The sequence below is a fragment of the Schistocerca cancellata genome, chromosome 9, assembly GCF_023864275.1.
Source record: "Schistocerca cancellata isolate TAMUIC-IGC-003103 chromosome 9, iqSchCanc2.1, whole genome shotgun sequence".
NCBI lineage: Eukaryota > Metazoa > Arthropoda > Insecta > Orthoptera > Acrididae > Schistocerca > Schistocerca cancellata.
The window spans coordinates 399,603,691-399,609,690 of record NC_064634.1 but is presented as its reverse complement, the minus strand read 5'-3'; positions in this window follow the sequence as shown (position 1 = coordinate 399,609,690).

Here is a 6,000-nt window from a genome sequence, read left to right as displayed (position 1 = left end):
GATCACAGGAAGATGTGACATTGACGTTTTGACAGTGATATATGTATGAATAAAACAGTAAAGGGTATCTGTACGGCCCCACAGTTGGACAACACCCTCGGTCACACTCGCCCACCTTTACGGAGAATTTTAAAAATGTCCTCTCACTGGAATACGTGGCTAATTAACGTAGAACGCAGAGGCCAACACCGAAGTCGGAAGATCATATTTTTCGCATGACTTGAATGAAACGCTGGACAAAACGTAATGAGCTGTTAGAAGGATAACATTCAGAAACAGGATGAAAAATCGCTGGCTTTCAATTCATCTCCATCTTTGTTATATCCCCACCCAGGATGTCACCGTGTCTATCATTAAAAGCAGCTTGCAGGCAGTGTTGCCTTATCGTTTAATGGTATTCTTGAGGGGGCCTCTATTGTTCAAGTGTACATACAAACACATTCAATAACTGTATTCCCCAACGCCACGTCAGTTTATTAAAGATGAAATTCTGCATAATTTTTCGTTTATAGTCAAATGGTGCAAATGGCTCTGAGCACTATGCGACTTAACTTCTGAGGTCATCAGTCGCTTAGAACTTAGAACTAATTAAACCTAACTAACCTAAGGACATCACACACATCCATGCCCGAGGCAGGATTTGAACCTGCGACCGTAGTCGCCTACAGTCATCAGATAGCACACCGTATGATTACACTGCAGCCGTCAAAGTTGTAATCCGACAGATCGTATTAAATGGCGTAATTCATCTGATCAAATTTTCCCAAAATGTATTAATTTTGGTCTGATGTGAGGAACATTTCGTTAAGTAGCCTCATGGCAAAGTCTACATGTACATCTACATGGATACTCCGCAAATCACACTTACCTGTAAGAGCCTGGCAGAAGGTTCGTCGATACACCTTCACGATAATTTTCTATTCTCCCAATCTCGTACAGTGCAGGGAAAAAACAAACACCTGTGTCTTTCCGTGAGAGCTCTGATTTTCTTTCGTTTATTATGTTGGTCGTTTCTCCCGCTGTAGCTTGGCGTCAACCAAATCTTTCCGCTGTCGGAGGAGAAAGATGGTGACTGAAATTTCTCGAGAAGATTCCGCCACGACGAAAAACGCCTTTGTTTTAATGGTGTCCACTCCAAATCCTGTATCATGTCAGTGACACTTTCACACCTCTTTCACGATGATACAAAACGAGCTGCTCTTCTTCGAATTTTCTCGATGTACTCCGTTAGTTCTATCTAGTAAGGATCCCAGACCGCGCAACAGTACTGCAAAAGAGGGCAGACAAGCATAGTGTAGGCAGTCTCTTTAGTATATCTGTTACATTTTCTAAGTATTCTGCCAATAAAACGGTCTTCGGTTTGCCTTCCCCGCAATATGTTCTATGTGTTCTTTCTGATTAAGTTGTTCATAATTGTAATTCCTAGGTATTTAGTTGAAATTATGGCCTTTAGATTTGACCGATTTATCGTGTAATCAAACTTTAACGGATTCTTTTTAGCACTCATATGGATGACCTCACACTTTTCATTATTGAGCGTCAGTTGCCAATTTTAACACCATACAGATAGCTTTTCTAAATCGTACTGCAATTTGTTTTGATCTTCTGATGTGTTTAATAGACGATAAACGACGGCATCATCTGCAAAGAACCTAAGACGGCTGCTCAGATTTTAGGAGACAATCTAAGCAGCCGTCTTAGGTTCTTTGCAGATGAATATATAGACAGGGAACAGAGAGGGCCTATAACACCACCTTGGGGAACGCCAGAAATCACCTCTGTTTTACTCGATGACGTTCCGTCAATTACTACCAACTGTGGCCTTTCTGACATGAAATCACAAATCCAGTCACATAACTGAGACGATTTTCCATAAGCACGCAATTTCACTACAAGCCGCTTGTGTGGTCCAGTTTGAAAAGCCTTCTGGAAATCTATAAATGTGGAATCAATTTAAAATCCCTTGTCAATAGCACTCAACAGTTCGTTTGTGTTAATAGCTAGTTGTGTTTCACGAGAACGATATTTCTAAGTCCGTGCTGACTATGTGTTAATAGACCGATCTCTTCGAGGTAATTCGTAACGTTCGAACACAATATACGCTTCAAAATCCTGCTGCATCGTTAGTGATACGGGCCTGTAATTTAGTGGATTACTCCTACTACCTTTCTTAAATATTGGTATGACTTGTGCAGCTTTCCAGTCTTTGAGTAAGTTCTTTTGTCGAGCGATATGGTTGTATGTGATTGCTAAGTGCGGAGCTATTGCATCATCTGGAATCTAATTTCCATACAGTCTGGACCGGAATACGTGCTTTTGTTAAGTGATTTTGTTGCTTCACCACTCCGAGGATATCTACTTCTACGTTGCTCACGATGGCAACTATTCTTGATTCGAATTTTGGAATATTTACTTCGTCTTCTTTGGTTAAGAAATTTCGAAAGAATGTGTTTATTAATTCTGCTTTTTAGCACTCTCGTCAATAGTATTCCCATTGCTATCGCACAAAGAAGGCATTGATTGTGTCTTGACGCTAGCATACATTACATAAGACCAGAATGTCTTTGGATTTTCTGCCAGGTTTCGAGACAAAGTTTCGTTGTAGAAACTATTATAAGCATCTCGCGTATTTCGAGCGTCTGTAAAAGATTGCCAATCTTGGAAATTTTGCGTTCGTTTTAATTTGGCATGCTTTTTTCGTTATTTCTGTAACAATGTTCTGACCCGTTTTGAGTGACGTGGGAGACCAGTTCTGTCATTTGATAATTTATTTGGTATAAATCTCTCAATTGCTGCCGATAGTGTTTGTCTGAATTCGAACCACATTTTGTCTACACTTACACTGTTAATACAGAAGGAGTGGAAATTGTTTCTCAGGAAAGCGTCAAGGGAATTTTATTTTCTTCTTTGATTAGGTATATTTTTAGTTTAATTTTGGAGGATTTTGGGGTTACAATATTCAATCACGCTCCGAGAACCGTGTGTCCACTAATCTCTGTATCTTTATGATGCGCATTATTAGCTGGGCATTGTTTGTTGCTAAGAGGTCAAGCGTCTTTTTACAACCGTTTCCTAATATCGGATCCAGACTTTTTCTCTTAAGAATGTTTGAACGTATTAATTTAACGCTCATGTTGCAGCATTAATTGTGATTTTCGTATTGAATAATATTTTTCACGGCAAAATAAGACACTTCATAGCTACCAATGATTGTGACCTGTGCGTCATCGGCAGGTAACGGTAGACACAGCAAAGTATTGCAAGCTCTTGATTTTACTTGAAAGAAATACGCCATTCTTAAATTTAAACGCATAAATTGTACTTAATGGAAGCTCAGCAGGATTATCAGTGCGAAAACGGATTTTCTCTTTTGAAAGATGCAAATTACTTTCGAACTGGAACAAGAAATCATCAATAATCTACAAAGGTAATTTGTATGTTTAATTCACGCACACTCATTTGTCCAACATGTTAAATTGTACCACAGTAACATCCAGCAGGTATCCCTGTTTACATCATTCTCTAATGTTTTTGAGAATTTAATTTACTGAAGAGCTTTCAGCCACCTGTGCAATGATGGAACATTCAGCCGATCGCTGTTAACATTTCGAAAGGTCTTTTGTATTGACACAGCTTTTTAAACATTCATAGGTTTGTAATAAAGTGTTTACATATTCTTCAAATATCACCAACTTGTATCTTCTGCGATTTATCCAAGGTGTTTGTGTCAGTCGCAGTATTGTCAGAGAAATTATAGTCTTATAGAATACGAGTTCAGCAGATGCTTGATTTAGCTAACGAATAGGAGCGTTGTTATACTACGATATCAAGTAAATCAAGGGGCACACCTCTAAATGCAAAGACATTAAGGTAAGCAGTCCACAGGTTACAACCCAGTTCGGTTTTTGTTCGTGCACTATGTGATCACTTTATTCGATTTGGTGCAAGAATGAATCATTTTTGCAGATGATAAATATTATCGTGTTGTGGTCTTCAGCCCTGAGACTGGTTTGATGCAGCTCTCCACGCCGGCCGAAGTGGCCGTGCGGTTAAAGGCGCTGCAGTCTGGAACCGCAAGACCGCTACGGTCGCAGGTTCGAATCCTGCCTCGGGCATGGATGTGTGTGATGTCGTTAGGTTTAACTAGTTCTAAGTTCTAGGGGACTAATGACCTCAGCAGTTGAGCCCCATAGTGCTCAGAGCCATATATATATATATATATATTTTTTTTTTTTTGCAGCTCTCCATGCTACCCTATCATGTGCAAGCTTCTTCATCTCCCAGTACTTATTGCAACCTACATCCTTCTGAATCTGCTTAGTGTATTCATCTCTTGGTCTCCCTCTACGATTTTTACCCTCCACGCTGCCCTCCAATGCTAAATCTGTGATCCCTTGATACCTCAGAACATGTCCTACCAGCCGGCCCCTTCTCCTTGTCAAGTTGTGCCACAAACTCCTCTTCTCCCCAATTCTATTCAGTACCTCCTCATGTCATCTATCCAAGCGTTCTTCTGTAGCACCACATTTCAAAAGCTTCTATTCGATTCTTGTCCAAACTATTTATCGTACCTGTTTCACTTTCATACATGGCTAGACTCCGTACAAATACTTTCAGAAACGACTGCCGGACACTTAAATCTGTATTCGATGTTAACAAATTTCTCTTCTTCAGAAACGCTTTCCTTGCCATTGCCAGTCTACATTTTATATCTTCTCTACTTCGACCATCATCAGTTATTTTGCTCCCCAAATAGCAAAACACCTTTAAGTGTCTCATTTCCTAATCTAATTCCCTCAGCATCACCCGAGTTAACCTCGACTACATTCCATTATTCTCGTTTTGCTTTTGTTAATGTTCCTCTTATATCCTCCTTTCAAGACACTGTCCTTCCGTTCAACTGCTCTTCCAAGTCCTTTGCTGTCTCTGACAGAATTACAATGTCATCGGCGAACCTCAAAGTTTTTATTTCTTCTCCATGGATTTTTATACCTACTCTGAATTTTTCTTTTGTTTCCTTTACTGCTTGCTCAATATACAGATTGAATAACATCGGGGAGAGGCTACAACCCTGTCTCACTCCCTTCCCAACCACTGCTTCCCTTTCATGCCCCTCGACTCTTATAACTGCTATATGGTTTCTGTACAAATTGTAAATAGCCTTTCGCTCCCTGTATTTTGTCCCTGCCACCTTTAGAATTTGAAAGAGAGTATTCCAGTCAACATTATCAAAAGCTTTCTCTAAGTCTACAAATGCTAGACACGTAGGTTTGCCTTTCCTTAATCTATCTTCTAAGATACGTCGTAGGGTCAGTATTGCCTCACGTGTTCCAATATTTCTACGGAATCCAAACTGATCTTCCCCGAGATCGGCTTCTACCAGGTTTTCCATTCGTCTGTAAAGAATTCGCGTTAGTATTTCACATCCGTGACTTATTAAACTGATAGTTCGGTAATTTTCACATCTGTCAACACCTGCTTTCTTTGGGATTGGAATTATTATATTCTTCTTGAAGTCTGAGGGTATTTCCCCTGTCTCATACATCTTGCTCACCAGATGGTAGAGTTTTGTCAGGACTGGCTCTCCCAAGGCCGTCAGTAGTTCTAATGGAATGTCGTCTACTCCCAGGGCCGTGTTTCGACTCAGGTCTTTCTGAGCTCTGTCAAACTCTTCAAGGAGTATCGTATCTCCCATTTCATCTTCATCTACATTCTCTTCCATTTCCATAATATCATCCTCAAGTACATCGCCCCTGTATAGACCCTCTATATCAGGCTATTCCAACCGAGCTCCAGGGAGCTGGAGCGCTCCGGAGCGCTCACTGCGGCAGCTCGGAGCCCGCGTGGAGGGGGAAAGCGAACTCACTGCCCCCTGGCCGCATGCAGCCGCAACTGACGTAATAAACCGTGTTCAATGACAGCTATGATTAGCCGCGGGAGCCCTGTACCTCTATTGGAGGATACCTTTCTATTCATTGAGAGGGATGGTCGTCCGCAGTG